This window comes from Bacillus rossius, chromosome 1 (assembly GCF_032445375.1).
Source record: "Bacillus rossius redtenbacheri isolate Brsri chromosome 1, Brsri_v3, whole genome shotgun sequence".
Classification (NCBI taxonomy): domain Eukaryota; kingdom Metazoa; phylum Arthropoda; class Insecta; order Phasmatodea; family Bacillidae; genus Bacillus; species Bacillus rossius.
The window spans coordinates 100,942,066-100,966,199 of NC_086330.1; the positions used below are offsets into that span (position 1 = coordinate 100,942,066).

At 34.8% G+C, this 24,134-nt stretch overlaps 1 long non-coding RNA gene across 1 annotated transcript in view; it reads right to left on the minus strand.

The window, feature by feature from the left end:
- Positions 1 to 473: 473 nt before the first annotated feature.
- The window catches only part of LOC134540814 (uncharacterized), a 38,452-nt gene continuing 14,791 nt past the window's right edge, over positions 474 to 24,134 (minus strand). Inside the window, exons 2-5 of the long non-coding RNA XR_010076520.1 lie at positions 21,787 to 22,012; positions 6,922 to 6,973; positions 5,910 to 6,002; positions 474 to 975 (exon numbers count right to left, since the gene is read on the minus strand). This is a non-coding gene — a long non-coding RNA (uncharacterized LOC134540814). The remainder of the gene's footprint in view (positions 976 to 5,909; positions 6,003 to 6,921; positions 6,974 to 21,786; positions 22,013 to 24,134) is intronic.

The following is a 24,134-nucleotide window of genomic DNA, read 5'->3' on the forward strand; positions in this document are numbered from 1 at the left end:
AAGTGGATAAAGCAGCTTAAGATATTGGGAATTTGATACGACTATCTACAAATGAGCTTTAGAAGTCTATTGTACAAAGCTATTTCACAGGACCCGATGTATAATTTCGGGGTAAATAATGTTAGTTAAAAAAATAAAAAAACAAATATAATAAAAACAGAAAGTAAGTCTATTAATATTGCAGTTACATTTTTAGGGCGTTTTAATCACAGTTTATTTCCGATGCATACTTATTATACTTGAATTTTTTTTAAAATAACCTTTTTAAATTTTTACAAATAAAAATGGATGTAAATTTAATAGTTTACACCATTCTATCTAAATACAAGTCTGTTTGAAAAATAAGGTATTTACGCACTTACTTAACCATTTCTCACATTTCTTAACATTCTATCCCAGTGGTGGATACAGGAATTTTTTCGGTGGAGGAATGAGTTAAAGGGGGAAGACTAGGGAAAAAAAAAAAATTAAAATTAAATTTGCACACTTGTATTCAAAAAAAACTTTCATTACTATTGACATTAACACACTTACAAACGGACCTACAGGAGTACCTGTAGGTGACGTGGCTTCTTACAGAACATAGGTACTGTCTTCACTAATTATATAGGCACAAAAACCCTGTTTTTGCCCCACATCATATTCCTCAATTGATATTCAACGCAATGCAAGCTAGGGTATAGGAGGGTATACTGAATATCCTCATTATACACTTTTGTGGGTAAAATCTTAACATGGCGTTGGATCCGGGAGCCACCATTTTCTCTGCATATCTATTTGTCATAGATGCGAAACTCACAGTACAGCTGCATCTGAATGATCGTAGTTAATGTTCTTATTTGTGTTTTTAATTCCTTCTTTGAAAAGAGCTAGAACATTTTCTGAAGAATAGCATAGTGCTGCATATGTCGCTCTTCACTGGCAGACTCGAAGGGTTCTTCTAACCAGAGAGATTGCAGCATGCTTGTCGAAAGACTGTGACAATAAGAAAACTTTGTTACTTATAAGTAATGCATGCATATTTTACGAAAAGATTTAGAGATTGTGTGTTAAAACACTGTAGTACAGTCTGTGTTTTCGTGATTGGAAGAGTTTCATTCATGCACATATCAATTGTCGACACACAAATCACAGTCATCAGTGCGGAAGCAAATGCATCCTGAATGGCCCAACCAAATAGAGGCAACAGTGTAGCTTGCAGTTGGCCACCAACTATTACAAACAAGAAACTGCTGGCAAGGATATATCCTAGTCTAATGAGCGTTCCTTCAACTTTAATTAATACAGGCTACTTGAAATTGGAGTTGTATTCATTTTGTATATAAATTACAATTATTCCATTTGTTACTAAATCTGTTACCATAAACAAAATTTTCTTTTAAATCAGGTTATTAAATGTCTAATGATAAGAAATTTTTTTCTCTAATTAAATTTAAAAATGAAATTCATGATTCTTCACATGGTTGTTCTTTGATTTATATAATTCAGATTAACACTGTGATGGAACACGTTTATCATTCTACTGGCATTAAAATCAAATTTACATTCTTACATTTGAGTGTAGTCAAAATTCTTATTTGCAGAATGATTACAACTACAATTCCAATAAATGCAGGATCACTACAAGAATTTCTAACATCTTTACTATTTTATATTACGTGAAACTGGAGAATGGTTATATTAACAATTTCAAGAATATCCCAGTGGAAATATTTAGCCCCCGTATATTTCATAAATAAATTAGAACATTTTGAAACAATTTGATTTAGACAGTTTTTTTTTCATATCTACTAGTTGGCAGAGCGTTTTTTTTAAATACTTAATATTTGTTCAGAAAATATAATATCTGAAAAATATTCTGAAAAAATAAGACATCTTCATTAATATTACATTTTGCTAAAAGACCAGCTGGTAATTTAGCTGGTTCTATTAAAAATAATAAAAATTGAGCAAACAACAATAACAATTTGCAACATAAACATACATATGGTTATAAATTCAGATATGAATGGAAAAATTAATACTACATGTAATTCAGTCGTATTTAATACAGTTTGTAACTGTGTTTTACAAGCACAAATTCAAATTACTGGAATTAAAGAGACTGGGATTATTTATAATCTTCTATCAACCATCACTGATTACGACTACTAGTAAATTTTTTGGCCGTTCTAATAAAATGCATATGCTGTTTTGTACACAAACTTAGTTAAACATTAGGTAAGCTTTGCAGTTGACGAGTATGGAACTGCAGTGTGCCCTAACTTCAGTTTTAAGCTGTTGAAGTTTAACATTTTTTTCTGAATTTTGTAGCTACAGTGGCTCAACACATTACTATGAAAATCCATTGACTAGAATTTGGGTGTTACTTTATTTTATTTTTGGGCTTATTTATTACAGTAAGAAACTTAATTTTTATATCCAAAATAACATTTTCTTCTTATGAATTTAGATTGGACTTGAAGTAATCTTATGATAATATGGTGGCCGATCTAATGTGTAGTTTAATTTATTTTGTAATTTACTGTAACAAAAATGCCAATTTATTTTATGATAAATTTGGCATTCAAGATGCAGAATCACAACATCATAGCCTGGAATCATTATTTTTATCTGATCAACCATTTCATCCTTGTGTTTTTGCTAACTTTCAGAAACCTACCATTGGATTAAGGGTCTTGCAATGTCTCTGTGACTTTGGTAACTAATCAGTTAGGGCATTTTTATTATTTCTCATTTGCTTGCAATTTGTTGAGGAGAATAGTTAACATTGCTGGTTTGACCATAAGGGAGGTTACATATGATGGTACTATTTAGCCATCTTGTGAAATATGTTGTCCGTTTTTATAATTTTTTTCTCTAATGGTTAGTTGTTACATACAACTGTATGATAGAAAAAAAAATACAAAACTCTTGCTACTCAACATGAAAAATTTTAAGACTAACTGCTTTAATCATAATTTATTGTTTTATTTTTGTCACTCATTGAAGTCAAGAGGCCGATTTGAAAGAGACGAAACAACCCAATGTGCTTTATGTTTAAAATTGCTATATGATTAAAATTAGTGCTGCTTTATTAAATTACATTATATTTAGAACAGTTTATTGCATTTTTTTTTTTAGTGCACTGCAGGTTTTATCAACACTATTTTACACCAAACATATGTATCAAGCGAATATGCTGAATATGTTATTTATTCAGCATCCTGAAATTTTGAAACAGTAAAACATGAAGTCTGTGTTATTAATTAAATGTCTGTGAATATAATTTATGGAAACTGTAGCAGACAGTATTGCGACTGTAATGTGTAACAACCAGAAAACGAGAGGAACCAAAAATACCCTTATCTGAATTCTATTACTTTCTTTTCACAGAATCAGCTACTCTCAAAAACTACAATATTAATATTAAAAATAAACACAAAACCTCTTAACTCTACACAAAACACTGTTCCTAAATTGTTACCATTTTCTCATTCTTCAAAATATTTTAGGGAAGCCAATGTGTATAAAATGTGTGGCAATATGTAATACCTTAGCAGCCTATGAGGGTGGGAAGTAGGCCTAGCCGCAGTCACAAAATTCATTTAAAATGTGATAAAAAAAGAGGTGTAAAATAACCAGGAGACTGCTAGGAATTTTATCAAAAGCATTTGTGTCTATTTTCAACCTTATAATTTATCAGTGCACATATGTATTTTATTTTTACAAGAAAAATTTCTTTATCATGCAGGGGAAGTTATATAGACAAGCTTGTATGTGTTTTACACCTAACTTTAGTCAAGAAATATTAACTAATGTGACGTTATCTTGTTTAAAAAGTATGATATTCTGTACTGACATGAATTTTTTATTATCAAATATGGCAAACGTAGACAGATTGCATGTAGATTTTTTTAATTTTTAAATATGACATATTTAGACAAAACGAGCACTGTACTGTTTAAATAACAAGAAAATAAAAATCAATGAGACTTATTCATACAAAGCATATAAATACTACATATTTATGCCATGTAACTATAAGTGGGGACAAACATAATCTTATTTAGATACATCATATATCATGTCTACATCATTTATAAGTATGCAAGATTGAGGCAAAACCTTAAATTAGGTGAGAATATAACATTGGCTACATTTGAAAGAATTAATTACAGTATTGTGGGCTTAAATAAAGGTTATTCGTACACTGAGCATGTCATACTGATGGCACCTTACGAAAGACGACTTCCAATCCATGCTCGCTTTTAGTGGCGAAGTGTCACACCAATGATGCGTTGTCCCTATGACAGGCGATAAAGAAAATGATGCTTGCCCCACAGGACCTTTTAATAAAATTTTTTTATAACTTGTTTTTTTATCATGGGGTCATTTTTATATGCAATAAGTAAAATTATACATAATACGGACTACATATACTAAACACAGCAACATGGAGATATTTGTCAGATAACTAAAACCTTTCTAAAGATAATTTCCACGTTAAGTGGACAGTCTCCAATATTATTATTAATATATAATGTGTAGGGACCAGATTATGTGGTGAATTGCGATAAAAACAAAATAACACTGCAAAGCATGTCAACACAACATGTCATAACACCGAAAAGCAAGTTGAACACACCATTTAGCACCAAACTGTAACTAAAAACATTAAATCAATCAGCAATTTGACAAAACTTAACTTAAATTATAAAAAAAATTTAATATCTTCTCATTGCAAATTCATTGAATGTAATTTATTTTGCATGATTTTTTTTTTACCAAAATATATTACCTACGTGGTTTGGAAATAAATAAACATTATATTGTTTGATCTTCCATGTCTCACATTAGTAAAAAATTTTTTAAAATAAATGATGGCACATGTTTTAACAGATAAAATTTTTTTAATTTTTTTTTCCCTGAGTACTAGTTCTGTTCTAGACATGCTTATTACTAACGATTTTACTGTACGTAAGTTCATCAGATGTCACATTATGAGACTTATTTGGTGAAATAAGTATTAAGAAATACTTTATTTTTACATTTGTTGAATAACACACTTTTTTAACCTATAAAGACAACATACAAAAATAAAAACAATAACACCGAAATCTACTGTTTTAAGAACGAAATTGTTCTAGAAATAAAACCACAAAATCTTGACCCTATTAATGTGTGACTATGAACTGATATGAGGCACCAGAAAACTAAAGGGAAGTTAGCAAGAGGCCTTTGTTAATTAAAGCTTTCTGACTTCCAGTACCACTACCGTTTTATTTGGAACTCTTCTGTGACATTCGTGACCTGTAGACAGACTGTATAACTGATGTATTTCATACATCATTTGAACAAACATATTCAATCACACTGCAGCCTGGGTATGTAATATTAGGTATGGTTTTGGGGTACCTGCTACAGAGAAATAAATAAAAAATATGCCACATGAGTACTGTGAAAAAAATATTAAGTACGTACTACACTGGTTAATCCGGACTAGATGTGACCGGCCCCTGTCCGGATCACCGAAAACGGAATTTGGCTGCAAATGCACTCACTGCAAGTTTTAGATGAGAAATTTTTTTTTTTTTTTACAAATAAAACTTTTCCAACAGCTTAATTTTTTTTGTATCACTGTTTATGTAGACCTAAAATTTTAATTTATGAACTGATGCAGAATTCACAAAACAATATCATCTTGGTGATTAAATCCCATACGGATTAACTGGATGTTGGGACGAGCGGTGTCTGAACTAGAGTCCAGACATCTACACACCACCACAAAATGAAAAGATAATTCGATAAATTAATTAGTGCTTGATGTATTGTCATTAGAAACAGTGAGGTGTGATGAGATCATAATGAAGCACTGATGGAATGCATGGGTAGGGGGAGGGCAACAGGAGTACTGTGAGAAAACCCACCAGCTTACAGGAACGTCCGTCACGTTTCCCAATGGCGAAGAATCCAGGTCTGGCTCCACCAGGATCGTCATGGCCCCTCAACAACTGAAGACCCTTTCACAAAAAAAAATTGTAACAGTTAGTTTATGAGTTATACTCATCTCCAATAGGAGATCCGGGTTTGTTTCCCAGCAGCCGTGGCCAGTGGGTTTTCTCGGGGCACTTCCGTTTCCCCCACCAATTCATTCCACCGCTACTCCTCACCATCTCATCTCACCACACGCATGCTTCAGACTGGCAGGAACGAAAGAGCTGTCCCTCGAGAAAAGCAGCCATCTGCTATGAGCATCAGTCCCGTTCCATCCATATAGACCCAGGCTGAGGCTGGAAAACTACGGGCCATAAATTTTTTCTTTTCAGTTTGAGTTCTCCAAAAAGGACACCAGTGTTCGACGTGATATTGTTGAATATAGTAAATTGTATTTAGAAAGTGTACTTGTATACATGTTACCACTTCGCTGACTTTCTGAAGATAAAATACATTATAAAAAGTTAAAATCTTTTTTGCTACTGATAGGCAATGGCCTTCTCTCATTCTTGATTATTTCAGGAACAGGGCACAATTTTTTCTTTTACTGCCAAAACAAAGGGGGGAAAAACCTTTAAGGAACATAGAATAAATACGGATTTTTAAGAGCCTTTAAAAATAAAATTGGTGATAAGGACTTTTAAAGACCATATGAACCTTGTGTCAAAAAAAGAACAATTAGTTAACTTCACCCATTGCCAATAAAAAAAAACATGTGTGGGTAGAGTCCACATATAACAGAAGTGACAAACTTCATGCTTAAAGGGTATAGATAAAGATAAATTATTAGTATTTATTTATTGAGCAAGAGATAATAATTCAGAATAGTGAGGATGCGGGTATGATCTCAAATTAAAAAAAAGCCTTTTTCCATGCCCTGTACTCTCGCATCCGTTCACTGGCCTATTTTGGTGGTTTAATGTGGCCTTTGATAATACCTCTTACCTGTTTTTGCCGGTTTATTTTTCCAAGCATGATGTTCAATCACAATCTCCAGCTGAATAAAACGAAAGAAACAAAAAAATATCAATAAGTTTTTTTTTTTTCATTTTCAATCACACTATTTACATAAAACTTATAAAGTTAATTTCACAAATCAATAACTATTTTTCACATGAATAAATAAACTGTGGATACTTTAAATAAAATAATAATGGTACTCTCAATCAGCCATTAAGAAAACTGAGGAGTGAACAAATACAAGCAGCGTTAGAGAATTTCGTAGCATTACTGCTGCGTCATTTTTACCTCTCCCCTGCCGTCTCCCCTTCTGGCCATTACAACTAGCATATAGTACGCTACGCTACGTACCTATTCCCCCCCCCCCCCCCCTCGAAAGGTCATCCCATTCGACCGTTAGCACATGCGTTGGGGTGGTGTTGCCACTGACACTCTCTCCTGCTCTACCAGTTCCCTCCTCTACGCACCTAACTATTCCCCTCATGCGATCGGAACTATTGTATCGCTCAGCAAACACTTCAAAAGTGTTGAAATATAAAATTTTCACATCTGGATGAGTGAAGAACTTTGTAATACCTCAATTAAATGGACATAACAGAAAGATTTAATAAAATTTTTAAGATCTTAAAGCTGTTATTTGTCTTGACAAGTCAAATAAGGTGATGGCACTTGTGGCAATATTTCAGAAGCACTTAAAATATGAACCTATGGTGTCTTGTATCTATTAGGCTTTACTTTATGAATTGGTCTAGTTTCTTATGTTGCAGGATTTAAAGCAAGACATAGTTAAAACTGACACTGACTGTTCCTCGCACCTTTCTGCTGGGGCGCAGTGCACAAGAAACACCTGACCTCTCCAATACCAGAGTGAGCAAAATGAAAGCAGTATTTTATAGCAACTCCACACTAGTGTAATTTCTTCATAAAATTTCACAATTTTTTATAGATAGCAAGTGGATAAGCATGGTTTGCACTACTGCCATGTCCAAAACCAAGTGGCCTCACATCTTAAGTACAGGTGCAGATTTACTCTCCAATTTACAATAAAGAACCTTGTCTTAAATGCCAAAACAATGCTATATTTACCACCTTTACAAGTTACCGCCAGAATTACAATGTATCTGGCCACTGACAAATACAATGTTTATAGTACAGACATTCAAGCAAACTGAATATTTAGGGTTTGACTTCTGACAGTAATTTCTGCCAAAAGTTCACAATATAAGGATTCAATATAGTCTTTCTAAGCTTCATACACCTCTGGCCATTAAATTTGCAACACAAAGAATGCTTATTTTAATTTTGGGTGTGATCATTTAATATTTTATTCTCATTATATGTCTTGCACAAAATCATTATATACCATCCTAGCATTTTCCTGGAGTGATTTTGTGAAACCAAAGTAAATAGAAACAGGATGAACCAAAATTCAAACCCGGGTGCTTTAGAAAGTAAGTCCACTTTAGTCCAAAATTCCAAGAAGGGCATGCATGAGCTAGCATAACAGGTTTATTAAGAGAAATACTCATCCTACATAGGTCAGGTCACATGACCACATTTGAGCTCTGTATAACTAGGGACAAGATTACATATATGGTGAATTAGGATAGAGCCAAAGTAACCTTGGAATGCATGTCAATACACCATATAACCAAAATGCAACAAAATGTTTTTCAATTAATCAGCATATTTCAAAAACACAACTCTGATTACAAAAACATAATTTTTTAATATATTAAATTTAATGAATGTAAATTATTTACATGGAGCAAAATGTATGTAATAAATACAGAAATACAGTAAAACTCGTTAAAACGTTCTAGCATAATATGTTTTCTCGCTTATTAAGTTCACAAAATTATTCCCTTGATCACTTTCATATATCCCTATGTAAATTTTTTCCATTCATAACGTTTGCATTAACTGATACTTCCCCCATATAAAGTTCAGCGTTTGTGGGGGAAAAAGAAAGTTTATCTTTAGACTTTTAAACTGTATTTATTGTTAATAAATAAAAAAAAAACATTAACCTATTTCTGAAGGAAAACAAATTAATTTGAACTTGCACAAGACAGTTGACACCTTTGCCAGACACCGCACGCTGTTACAAGTCTATTTTTCGACCAATCATCTGCTTGCATTTGTATAGACTGAGAGACTATTCCATCTGCACGCCATTTTCCTATTCGAGTTAGAACACGTGACGAATATGCAGCAAACCATATTTAACATCAGCCATTACTCATTTTTTAGGTTCACAATCTTTGTAGGTGTGATTTTAAGGTTATCAAGCGTAATAAATTTTTAGTGTTGTGGCAAACAGTGCATAATGGCATCTACAAGCAGTGGAGGACTCATTAAACGGAAGGTGTTATTGTTTGAAGAAAAACTAAAAATAACATCAGAAGTTGATGCGAATCCTTAGATACCAAAAGTGAGTATGGCAAAAAGAAACTTGGGTTGCCACCGTCTACTTTGAACAGCATCATGATGAAGCGAGATCAACTTTTGGCTACTAATGTTTTGTCAAAGTGTAAAAAAATGAAGATTGGTATATACGAAGAAGTTGAAATTTTACTCTTGGCGTGGTTTAAAGAACAGAGGGCACTTGGAATTCTGACGAACAGCCCAATTTTAAGAGAGAGAGCTGTACGAATAGCACATAACCTAGGTGTTGAATTTCATGCTTCGAATGGCTGGCTCAACAGATTTAAGAAGAGAGTGCAAATTAGAAAACTCTTCAAGAGCAACTAAATTATTCTTGCACTTTTTAAGATTATGTCTCAGTTGATGATGCGGTTCTACCATGTGAACCACAAATCATTGAAGATTTATATACACAACACAAGGATTTAACTGAGGATGAGACTGGCAATGGTGACAGTGAGGAAGGTGATTCCACTCCCATGCCAACTTACTCTGAAGCACTTGACCACCTGGACAAACTGAGGTTATTTGTTCATGGAACACCAAATGCTCCAGATAGTATGAGGAAGAGTTTATGGGAACTGGACAATTTTGTGATGCATCAGAACAAAAAATGTGTTGAAACAAACAACTCTGATGCAGTATTTTCCAAAACAGTCAAGGTTAGTTCTTTTGCTAGTATTTTGACTGTTTTTTTGGTTGTACTTATTAAAAAAAATTCATTTCAAATAATTTAATATACTGATATAATTGTATAGTTTTCCAGTGTGCCGATGATGATTGGTAAGCGTAATTTTTAGCTAAGCAGTATGTCATTTGAGTAAAATTTGTTTTTGTTTTTATGAAGCAAATATATTTCCCTTTTAAGGCCCTTGAAAAACGTCATAACAGGGTTATAATGTAGAGTGAATTTTTTTTTTGATACTGCAAGTGTTATTAGTAACTAATTTTTACAGGTTGAATTGGAACATATTACAAACGCACATATATTTGCTGATTTGTATAATTGAACAAGTGTCATATTTGTTGAAAATTGTGCTATCTTTATGAATACACAGTGTTCATAAAAAAATAAAATAACACCAAAATCTTATTGTTTTAAAAACAAAATTGGCCTAAAAGTAAAACCATACAATCTTGTCTCTATGTTTGACGTACAGCACACTGTGGCATCAGGTCAGGGTTACCTCACCATGGGCAGTAACATACACTGCTACATGATGCAGCATTAATGTGGGGTATCACATGCCATGTGTATAGTTCACTTTTTCGTAATTGCTAGAGCTGTTCAGATACAAATTGGCAGAAGCAGATTTTGCTGATATTTAGCCAAATCAGTTATTCTGCAGATCCACTATACGCTAGTTAATTTTCGGCAGATATTACTGAAAAATGAGTGTCTGCCATAACCTAAAAATCCACGAGTACCATTTAAACTTTTCGTAGCACTACATACTTTCACTCACATAATTTCTTAGCTATGTGTGCCAGCCGTAAAATACCAAACTTACACATTCTGGGTTTTATTTATAAATAAATGTCACCATAATAACAAATTTAAATAGGAAAATTGAGGTATGGTTCCCGCCTCAATGATTCCCTCAACTTTTGGTTTGTAACTGAAATCTAAAACTAAATTAATATTTTTATTTTATACACATGGCTTTGTATTTTAATATTTTTTTGACTTGGGTTAAGTTTTACTACTTAAACACAATTAGCTTTTTTCCCCGCTAGCGTGTGAACTACGGTACGACTGTACTAGTATATATCGTAACTATGGCAAGTGGATAAATTTGTTTCCTGTCTGCAGCGCAATGCTGTCGTCACTGAGAACCTTCACATTTGACGAGCAAGTAGGCGCTTGCGACGAGGCGTTACGAACTACGAGTCCTGGCCAGAAGATGGCCAGGCAGTCATCGAGGCCGTACCGCACTACCATCCGAGGAACTTCCAACAGCCTGTCTACTTGGCTGACGAACATGGGAGGGAAACAAACCCAGCACTGCTACTTTGTTTTGCAAGTAAGACCTTTGATATGAGAATTGGTTGCCAGTAATCGGTAAAGTCAAACTTTACGTCATGTTGCGCCAGTGCTACAGATCTTACAAGTTTGAATCTAAGTCTAAATGGAGAGTATTTAATATCCACTTTAAACAATATTTTTGTGACAAAAACATTTGTGGTCATTTTGTGGCAGCTCCTTTTGGCCTCAACTGTACCATTTTACTGAAAAAGCTACAACGCCAATTTAATGGCAAACTACCTTGCTTACTGCCCTGCCTACGGTGGCAATTGAGTGTGGCATAGGACTTAGGTTTTTTCTACACTCTGCAACTACTCAGCTCATTTTGTGAACATTTTTTGAGACCTTGTCATGCTTATAAGTGCTTTCTACTTGTGCCCAGACTTTGCTAGCAATGCAATGTTCAAATCACATTAAAATAAGGTGGCTTTAGTGGCATATTGAGTTACATCACAAGTGACCTAAGGACGGACGCAATATACATTCTGCAACACGGGGCGTTCTGGTCACCTGTCCGCAGAGGTGTATGTTAGCTGCTGCAAACTGTGCCATAATTTATCCTTTCTGCCAAAAAATGACTGACTTGCTATGCAAACGATTTCTGATTTTTAGGTAGATTTCAAAGAAATACTACCTATTATAGCTATTACCATGGCGCGACTTCCGGAAAATTTTTGCAACTTTTTCGTTTCATGGTCCATAGATCCCAAAATTACATCTGTGCCGATATGAATTGGCAGAAGCCGATTTTTCCGATATTATTGAAAAATGAAAGTGCCTGTGTTAACCTAAAAATCCACCAGTACCCTTTTCACTTTTCGTACTACTACATACTTTGAACTAGCATCATTTCTTAGCTACGTGTGCCAGCCATACATATCAAATTTAAACATCCTATGTTCAATAACGTTCTTGCATCTAATACATTGTAAATAAATATATCACCAGCACGGTAAAGATAGTTAAGAACAAAAAACTTGCTTTATTTAGATCATAGGTAGCACTACAAACAATGGAAAATACCAACTGCTTGAACTGCTAATACATGTTTGTAATATTGTGACAGAGACATTTTTTAATTAACTTACATTAAGCTTTTAAAATTGAATAAAAATATTAACCAAATAATATAGGACTTCACAAAACGTAAATTACTTTTACTGTTTCCAGTGCAAAGTGATCACGTGAAACACATTTCCGTGTAAAAGTTTGGTAACATAAATTTTTGCAGCCTTATGCATTAAGTTGGTATTGGAATTCCCGTTCTTGAATTGTAAACATGTACAAAGTCTCACAATTCTGCACTTAATAAAATTTTTGAGAATGAAAAAAATATTTAATCGATCTTTATTGAAAAACATATAGGATGTTATGTAAATTTTAGTTCTTAAAATGTTCTTGGAGTTTATAGAAGTTTCCTAAACCTTTCCAGAAGAAATACCTAGGTAATTCAAAATCTACCTACGCCTGTAGGCTGTGCCAAAAGGTTTTACCCCCCCTTGGGAACTAAGTAATGTAGCAAGCATAAATTAAACATCTCTGAAACAGTTATGTTGACAGACTGCATTTGTCAATTCAATTTTTCGTTCTTCGAATTTGCAAACTTTTCTGTGATTTATGTGACATCGCATTTTTTGCATAGCATATTGCGTAATATTTGCATCCATGAAAATTAGAACTATTTTTTTTTATAAATTTGCATTTTGCCATATGGATTACACAAATAAATCCTTCTCCTCTGAACGCCATTGGTTTTATAATTTAACTCATGGCAAATTATACCTCTTTTCATTTACCATATTTGTAGTGGCTTTCTCAGATTAAAAGTTTAAATACGTTCATACTGTTTAAGTTACAATACTTTAACAAAATGTGAGAGGCAAGACCGCAATGCGCGCCAGATTCGGAGTGGACTGACGGCCATGCATGGCCACTGACGTCACACGCCGTCCATTGACGTAAGACATGCCACGCGTGCCTGGCCGGATTACAAGGATCCTCGCTACCCCCTCTGCCTTCTGCTCACAGCGCATCGTCACACCTAGGGCTATTATCAGTATTATCACATTTACCGGAATGGGAAGCCCGGGTTTACAGAGGCTGCCGCGTGGAGTGGCTTGAATATGGGCCGCCATTCTCAATGTTTTGGACGTCGGGTAGGCTCGGGATGACGCGATTCGTCACAGCCTCTCGCGTTGGTTAGAGAAGGGCGCCACAAGTAAGTTAAGCAGCGACGCTGGCCTCTGTGAGGAGTTCGGAGAGTTCGGCGAGTTACGCGAGTGAAGGTAAGTGCGACATCTGCAAAAAGGGTGAGACCCCCCCTTCAAGAGAGACGCGATACGGAGTGAAGGGATCGAGAGAGTGCGACAGAGTGGCACGAGACTGTGTGTGTAGACAGGCGCGAGGTAAGTGGCGAACCACTCATGAGCCTAGCTCCAGTGAGGAGTGCGAACTGGAACTTGACAGACATTGAGTGACTTGCAATTAAACTTTTTTAATTGCCGGTGATTGGTGAGCAGACATTTTTTAGTAAAAAATAATTATTAGAATTGTAAATATTATTAACTAATAAAACTGTAATACAGTTCTCCCCACATAAAACATAACAATACATTGTATTGAGCTGTTGTGCCCTAAGTGCAAGCCCTCTCCCTTGGTTTACCTGTGTTGTTATTATTTAGTGAGAACTTGTACTTGACGCCTGCGAGGCTTGCAACCTGCATGCTTGCACGCCTAGAGAGCAGTCTGTCATCCAGGCAAGTAGCGGTTCTGTGTGAAGAAAAAAAGTGTTCCGGGAAAAAAATTCTCCTACTGTCAACATCCGGAGATGACGCCACACCGGAAGGCGGCCATTGGTGCGAATACCTAGAAGACTGTTCTAGAAGGTTCTCTTCTGGGCCAATTGTTGTTATTATGGGTATATAAACCCCTTCAGAGTGAGTAAGAGCAGTGTCCGCTGGTGCTTGCAGCACCAAGCATCGTCATTACGCCTGCCAACGCTACGACCCCATAACGCCATCATGCTACCATATCGCCGCTGGAACGACACACGTCTGGTATGGCAATGAAACACTCCCATTTTGGAACGTGAGGTGTTAGAATATTTCAGAGGTGGATTGATGCAAGAGTTGGGTGAAAATATTCTACTTCGAGTTTAGACTTTGCTATTTTCTGGGGACGTTACGTGTCATCGCCATGTTTATGTTAGTGACATATTTCATGAACATAGTGGCTGGAGTCGTTGAGCAGTACAAGTGGGCGGCTTTCACAGATCGGACTTGTATAGTGGAACATTAATGAAAATCAATGTCCGACATAGTTTTTAAAAGTATGTGCATTAAGTGTGTTTACAATAAGTTACATAAGAATAATGCACTTATACAGAGACAGTGAACTTACTAACCAAGTGGAGTAAGAGTTTGAAGTCTTTGGTGAAAGGAGAATCACTTGAAGTACGAAAGAGGTGGTGTGTCTGTTCTATTCTTTACTCCATGTGCAGAAACAAGCGCATGCACAAACTGTTTACAGACCTCTCCCGATATCTGGTACCAACAGATTGTGTAGTAGGGCGGTGTTGGTGTTCAATTGGTTTAAACACTTCCGCCTGCAAAGCGAGTCCCTGGGGAGCAAGCTCTGCACATCACTACTACTAGAGTCAGCATCAGGGAGTGGGAACTCACTATCATCGCGACGGAATTACAGGCAAGTTAGAATGAGATTTGGAAATCAGGAAAACTGAGTGGTGGGCCTGAAAAGTTTGTTGCATAACTGCCCAACACTAAGACACATTGTCATAAAAACCAGTAATTAATCATGAGTTTTTTAAAAATATATTTTATTCACACCAGTAGCCTGGCGCATATAGTTAATGAATTTTGTATAACAGCTGATGTTTAGCCTTTAACTGCCCATATTATTGTGTGAGGATTATAACACCCTATCAGTATTGCATTGTTAAGTGGGCATTTATATTTGTATTTGATCATTGTTCAGAAGGTATATATGTGGACCTGAAAATTAAGCTCTCTCTCTCTCTCTCTCTCTCTCTCTCTCTCTCTCTCTCTCTATATATATATATATATATATATATATATGTATATGCCTTGTATTGTTTATGTTCATTAATTAACATATTCCCTTTAGGGTAGTCTAAGCTATATCAATATCATGATTCAGTATGATTGGTAAATTGTTAATTGCTCGGTTGGAAATCCTACTTCCCACTGTATAATTTCTGTGAAGACAGGATCAGTAATGTTGCATTTATTTGTTACAGTGTCATCACAGAGTAAAGACCAGTATATGCTTATAAACATTTTCAACTTAAGCATTGAAGTATTGTTCAATGTCATTCAATACAATACATATTGTTAATTGCTTAATAATGAATAAATGTGTTTCTATATTGTCGTACTACTCAAAATTTTGTGATGTACCACATACAGTACACTCCCTATTTAACGCGGTTGTCGGGGGACATAACTTTTACCCGCGATGTTTCGATGTGACTAAGGTCAAAAGGCATAAAACACCGCCTGTGTTCTAATAGGTCGGCAAGCACGCACAGTATAGACAGCCCGCCTTATGTGCGGACTTTGCATCCACACTTTTCACTAAATGCGGGTGAAAAAATTAAAATAATAAATATTAAATGTTGAATTTATTTTTACGCGTGCCGCGCACAGTTTGTCGCACGGCCTACGAGTGCGCCAAACGCCGCCATACAGACGTGCGGCACACACGCTGCTGCCAGTCTCGTGGTGTCAGCTACAGTATCTGCTTCGTCTGAGTGTCCGTAACAAAGTAAGTGCAGTGTGTGCGGTTACACACGATTCTGTGGTCAAAGTCTTCTAAATAGAAAGGCCGTAGAGATACTTCAAACCGAATATGAATCGCAAAGTACCGAGTTTGATTGACAAAATAAAAATTCTAGATTTACTTACTGATAGCGTGTCTTTTGCAGAAGTAGGCCGCAGATACGGGAAAAACGATTCTATCTAGCATTCGTACAATAAAAAAATAAAGAACCGTCTATTGTGTCAAGTGGTTAAACTTTATTATCCATGTTTACAGTAAATTATAAATGGTCACATGTGGGAAACAAAAATTGCGCCAAATTAATTTTAGCGCAATCTGTGGCGCCGTATTAAAAAGTCTGTTAAACTTTGTATTTACTTATTCCATCAAACGCTGTGTCGAGTTGCTGAGTGTGTGTGTGGCTCGGATCGGCAAGTGTGCCGCTACACATAAAAATTTCCGGGGCTTGTTTACTACCTCACGGCAAAAGTGGTACAGTATGGTTCACGTAAGTATTGGACCACTGGGAATTCCTCTGCAAAGATTAAAAATACGCTAGCTGATTTACTTTACTATTTAATGTTAAAACATTATACCAAAGTAAAAAGATGAACATGTATAATAAATACAATGACTTACACAATAATATTACGTCTGTAGGTTCAAGTTGTAACAAAACATTTATATACAGATGTTCAGTAAAATAGCAATTAATACAGTACATACTGTACCGTAAAAGATGTAAAAAAATAAGTCATAGTTAGTGTAAGTGCTCCACACTAAATGGGAAGATTCTGGAGTGGAATTTTAAACACTGGACTACCTGATTTTGTCTTGTACGCAGCGACGCTGCTTAGTCAAGTGACTCATGCTCTGCCTGTGTGCTGCGTGAACACATTCCCTCCCCCACCGCCTCCCCCTCTCGTGTTTCTGCCCGCTCCAATCTCTAACTCTCTCTACGCCTTATCTTTCCCTCCCACCTTTTCCCTCTCCGGCAGTATACTTCAACTACCCCGCTCCATTCACTGCTATACATAATACCGCAGCCTCTCCTGTCAAGAACAGCATGGGACAGGTCAGAAATTAAATAAAAATAAAAAACTGCCCTCAAATTTACATTTACAGCGTAGAGCGACACAATCACTAAAATATATGTAAGCATTACATATGTATATGTACCTATTCTTTTCTTTTAAAATAATCAGACATTTTTGTTTGGCGTACTAATGCAGTGCGTTTCTGTTCTGCATAATGCTTTAAGTTTGCCAGGTGAAGCAACGGGACATGATAGGGCTCACTCTGTCTTTCTGTACCTTCTGGGATACCGCACTCACGTGATATGTTCGCTTTCATCTCACCTTTTTTCACACGCTCAATGATTTTTAGTTTATCTGCTATAGAATGAGTTTTTGTTTCTGTGACATCGTACCAAGCGCTAACAAGACTGACTGTAAAAACACGTCTTCAATAACGTACGGTCAACAATGACTTGTCTCCGCTTGTCAGCACACGTGACCACGAGAAGTGTGCAGATGGGAAATGAGTGAACTACATACTCAAGGTCACCTGACTTCCCCCCTTTCGGCTTACTCATCGCCCCTCTCATCACTAGCGCTTATATTCCACCCCTCCCGTCTACCCGGGTTTCTTGGTCGCATATTCTCGGCTCGCCTCTCCCCTCCCAGCGCTTGCCGTCAACCAAGCCTATCCAACATCAATCCCCAGCCGAGTCACGTTGGATGATGTCGCTGGATGGTGGGCTTTATCGGGTCCCCTGTCCGATGCTTAATTTGTGAGATAAAGAGACATTAAGAACTAGTGTTTCAGAAAATAACTCTGGGCTGGATTGGACCATAGTTTGAAAACCCTACAAGATAGAGGAATAATGTATGGAGATAATTTGTTTAGAATTTCACTGCGGACATTTTCTACACCTAGGCTTTTTTCTGCCCGATGCTTAGTTTGTGAGTTACGACGCAAAATTATCCTAATCGGCTGTCAACCATTTATTCCATTATTATTATTATTATTATTATTATTATTCATTTCTGATTGGGGGACATGGTTTGACCCGCGATATAGCCGATTCCGCGATCAATCGGGGTGCGATATACCGGGAGTTTACTGTATAATAGTTTTGATGCTCTTAAAGCAGTGTATCCCATGAATAACATCATGATAAATGTTCTGTTAAAAGATCTAGTAAACAACATAAACAGCTGGCATTTGGGTTATTCTTTCTTTTTGCTTATGCTATTTCAGTTTCCAGCTCTGCTTATTTTGAACTTGACTCACAGGTTGCAACTGAATCTTTTGAATACGACACGGAAGTGGAGCCTTAATGTAAAATTCATTTATTTAGAGCATGGCTATCACTACAAACAACGGAAATTACCAAGTACTTGAACTACAAAGAAACGTTCGTAATGTTGTGATAAAGACATTTTCTTAATAATTCATGTCAAGTTTTTAAATTCTAATTGAAAAAATAATGAAAAATTATAAGGCTTACCATAATGTAAATTACTTTTACTGTTTCTCGTGAAAAACTACCACATGAAATGCATTTCCAAATAAATGTTTTGTACAGTGAATTTTCATAGCACCATTAATTTGGTATTGGAATCACCAATCTTGAATTGTAAACATTTACAAAGTATCAAAGTATTGCACATTTAAAATTCTCTTTTAAACTTCATATTTCATTAATCAATATATGTCATAATTAACTATTATTAAATTATTTTATATGTGTAATTACATATTAAATAATCAAATTTTCCAGCCTCCATTTGTCATTTCATGTTTCATTAAGCAACTAATGGGTTGGCAAGAAACAAGTTAAAATAAGCTAAATATACAAGTTGAAAAATAAAAAAAAAGGGCTATTTTCATTTACAAACTGAAAATGGAGAGTTTATTTTGTGACTAAACTAAACAGTTATTCAGTTGTGAATATAGAAGTTAATACAAATACATATATAAGTGATTTCTGTACAAAAGAAACTATGTCTTTCAGCTGCAAAGTACCTGTGTGTATCTGCTACTAGGGTTTTTATCTTAGAGACGTTTCAGCATAAGTGAAAAGACATTCACTGAAAAAATAAAACTGTTTTCTTAATAAAAATCTAGGAATTCTGTAGTTGGTGTTAGTTTAGTTAAATGTTTTTTTATAGTGAGCCAATTTATGGCTATGGAAAATGTGTTAAATTGTTAATTGTAAAATATTTAATAACAAAATTTATTAAGAACTCTTTTGTTTTTGTATTTATATTATTGCTGGTGTGAAAAAATAAATCAAATCAGTTCATCTTAGGTTATCCCTTTTTTAAATTAATGTTTTTTACTCAAAATAAAATACACGTGTATTTGAATTCCATACTTTTTTAAGAATGAGACATTTTGGGCATGTTAGTAAGGTTAAAATTTTTTTTTAACCCAAATGGTTTTTCCTTGTATCTGGAATCAGTACAGCTCTAGTAATTACTGTAGTTAATTACAAGTGTAAATTTAACACTATAGCTCTTTGCATTTGTTAGTGAATCACAAATATTTTCAAGATATATTTACTAGGAGTGATAAATTGCTGAAAAAATTCATGTAAGTGATAACGATTACAAACACTCGCACTGCTTATTACACCCACTGTATAACACTTAGTAAATATCTGTTGAAAATGTTATTGATAGAACAAAAAATTCAAATTTTAAGAAACAGACCTTAACTAATAATAATGATGAGAAAATGAAAACATCAACATGGCATTAGACCTCTAGGCTTCAGCAAATACTGTTTTTTAAAATTAAAATCCAATTTTGAATAAAAAAATTATTTGAGATTATAATTTTTTTCTACACTCCACAGGATTCAAGAAAAATTGACACAAAATACAGTTAAATTAAAAAGAGAGGTATTTGTGTGTGTGTGTGTATTTGTGTACACACACACACATGCACAAACACACACACACAGACAGAGAGAAAGAGAGAAAGAGAGAGAGATATTATGGAACCAAATGAAAGAAAATAAAAAAACCTGGTAATGAATTTTCTTAAACTCAGAGCTGCCAACCTCAAATCACACCCATCAGTAATGACAATTATATGAAAAAAAAAGTACGCGTAAATAATGCACGATAAATTTTTCCTGGGGAATCATGAGACACACAAGATGAAACAAGGAAAATAATATGCAAAAAAAAAAATGAAAAATATAGGCCTATAGGTATATATGAATACAATGCAAATTAATGAATCGAAAAAAAAAAAAAAAAAAACTATTAGAACAATACAATCATCTGAATATGTAAGAAATGTCAATAATTTTACTGGAAATTTTGAACCTTCAATTCAAAGTATTCAAAGTTAAACTTGTGAAGAACTGTCTTTGTATTTGCTTCTTTTATCCTGGTTGGATTAGAACTGCCTTGTAAAAAAACAGAAGACAAACAAAATAACTTGTAAACAATAACTCTGCGTTCGTTACTTTCGTTTCTTCAGATGTAGCGAAAAAACGACGATATAGATTTATTGCTCGTCATGGCTACAAAATGTTCCGCATGTTTCTTTGATTCAATATGCTGTTTACAGTCATCCCTTCCACCATGTGCAATCGAAAATTCACACGTGGATACATTACAAAACGCGTGGTGTTCCAAAACATTTGAAGACAACAAGCATGGCCATTCTTTTGAATAGTTTAGGTCGAAAGTTCTGAAGAATTGCATTCTTTTTTTTCCCCCAGAAACACTTTTGTTCTGTCACACGCTTAATTTCTACAACTGGCACTGAAGAACAAAACACTATCGAAAAACATAAAAAAATTTCACGTCTGCAGAAAGACCAAAACACTACGATGAAAAAAATGACTTTAAAAAAAAAAAACAACACAGGTTAGCCAAAGTACCGTACAAAAATTATCGTAATGTAAGTAGCCAAAAAACGAAAAGTACGAGAATATGTACTAGTTGTGTCGTACAACGGACGTAATACCATCCCATTACTATTTCAAAACACGAGAATTAATCTACTTATTTCAACAGTACATGCGCACTCATACTAGTTCCATTATTTGCGCAACCACACGATGTATTCGAACTGCGTTCACGAAACAGCACAGCAGAAACTGAATTTTTTCCTTCTCCGTGCAGCGCAAAGCCTCGTTTCCGTAATAAACTAGCAATGTTCCGTAATTCCGTAATTCGGTGTTAAATCAGTAATAATTACGGAAAATCCGTAATGGTTGGCAGCTATGTAAACTACCAAATTTTGAGTTTCAAAATTGTTTTGCTGACCCAACTGATTTTATACATACATATGGAGTACATATGATTAATTTTAAATCAGTCATAGATTATTAGTTAAATATAAAAACAATGAATTAACAATATTGCAGAAACAAGACTAAATTTCTCAATAAACTCTTTTATACTCATACATAATATATTTTATTAAATGTTTTTTTTCTTTTTTCTTTTTCATGGATGAGTCCCCCTTGTTTATCTATTGGTACAAATTAATTTTAAAAAACATTTTCACGAATATGGAATATTTTGTTAGTCACATGCATAGAATGTTTGTTGAATACTTGCAGATCCCCACCTGAAGAGGAAGACACTTCAGATGTCCACCTGGCGTCTCGGCCCATGCTGCGGAAAGTTCTGATGCCTCCGCGATGTGAAGGCCACTGCTCAGAGCTCCAGCGATGAGGAATGGGATCCGACGGCACCCTGTGCCATCGCTCCAAGCACCCCATCCCTCGGTGCACGATGCAGGCCTCGGCCGGCGCTTGCCACGGTGCCGCCAAACAGACACGCCCATCATGGGGCTGCAAAGCAGGATTAGCACAAGCAGTCTTACGTTTTATCAACAGATTTGATCAACTAGTAAATAAAACTAATTAGTGCTTTAATTCTGTTTTCAGTAATCCACTTTGAATAACCAATAACGCTTTTTACTTTACCAAAGTAACCATATTTTATTACTTCCATCAACTAGTATATTCTTTACAGATATTATGTACCACTCATGTATTATAAAATTTATAAATGTATGTTATTCTCAATTAACATTTCCTGTAGAGTATGATTGTTCGATTGTTTATTTGTTTGTTCATTTGTCAGTGTCTATCGTTTGGTTTTGTCCTTTGTGTTTGTGATTCTATTCCTATTTAGTGTTGTGACTATCGTGTATCCATCGTGCACATCCTTGTAATCTCATTAATGAGTGTTGGTGTACATGTCACAAATGTAAATAATAAATAATAATACAAATGATAAATAGTAAAAAATTTCCTTCTTAACTGAGAGAAGACACTAAGAATTCAAACATAGTTCATACTAGATTAAATGTACCATATTTACTTCCAAAACAAAGTATATGTTAAAATTTTTACAGTTTAAAACACCAAAGTTTTTGTGAGCATACGAAAGTTCAGTTGAGTCTTGCTAATACAGACCCTGCCTGGTTTTCCGGACATCTAGTAAATCCAGACATGATTTAATCACAAATACATTTTGTTTTGGTAATCCTACATCAGTTTGCATTTAAAAACTTAGGCTTTCATATACAGTAGTATTAAAACTAAAATTAAACTAGGAAAAATTGTAGTTCAACATTAATTTTTATAATCTGAAGTACCAATACAAAACTTGTAGCACCTGCATTTTATTTAGTTTAATATAGATTTTTTGTGACCTGAACAGTGTCCTGTTCCACCTAGTCCAGACTTTGCACAAAATTCAAAACTTGACTACTTTTCAGTGACCTTGTTCAAAACTAATTCAACTGTCACCAGGAATATAATGTGCTAAGTGAACATAAAATTCAGTAACAATTGATTGATAATAGTACAATAAAAAAAAATTTACATTCAAAAATTTGTGCTACTATAAACCACTAAAAATGTATAGCAATATGTACTGGTGAAGTTAAACAATGGATCTACATTTTCACTGCAGAAACAGATACGAAGTTAGAACGAGCTAATGGGGTGGCTGCAAGAGCTTGGTACTACTACGAATGATAATGCCACTACTGCTACTGCATTAACATGCAGTTGTCCAGACTGAGTGAAATATGACACAACCATTCCACCCGATACTGCCCCAGAGCCAAGCTGCTGATAGCCCGGAGATGTGGTTGAGGAAACACGACGTAATTGTTCCAATTATTCGTAGCAGCACATACCCAGTGCAGCCACCCCATTAGCCCCTATTTACTTTTCTGCAATCAAAATGCACATCCAATGTTTAACTTCACCAGTACATTTTTCCATACATTTTTAGTAGTTTTTAATAGCACAAATTTTGTAAAGTGAATATTTTTTTTTTAAATGCACTATTATCGATAAATTGTTAATGAATTTCATAATGACAATTAGCACACCACATGCCTAGTGATAGATTAATTATTTTTTGAACAAGGACAGCGAAAAATAGTTGAGGTTTGACTGCATAGCAGATATGAAACTTTAAGCATTCTAAAAGGAAGTTTTGTAAATTAAAAGACAACTCTTTGCCCTTGTTTAAGGTTGATTTCAATGTTTACAAAGCTTTGAGGTATTCTTTGCCTGCTGAAACTTAGGCATTTCACACTCGAAATAAAACAATAAAAAAAGAGCTGTCAGACAGAAACAGCTCACTTAATGGAAAATGGAGTGACAGTATGCAATAATGTCATGACTATTTTAGGACTTTGAAATTTATTTTCTTCTTCACATTTTGATATAACAGGAAATAAATATAAAAAAAAATTAATCTATTATTCGCAGCAACGTGTTGATATTCATGTTAAAAAGTTAAAACCCTTTTTAAGATATTTTCAACACAACTGAAGTGGACAGTATCCAACTATTTAGAATATACTTAATGTGCAACTATAAACTAAAGGGGTTGAAAAAATACAAGTTAGCACAAGGATGCAGAAAATAAAAGTCTCATGACTTTCAG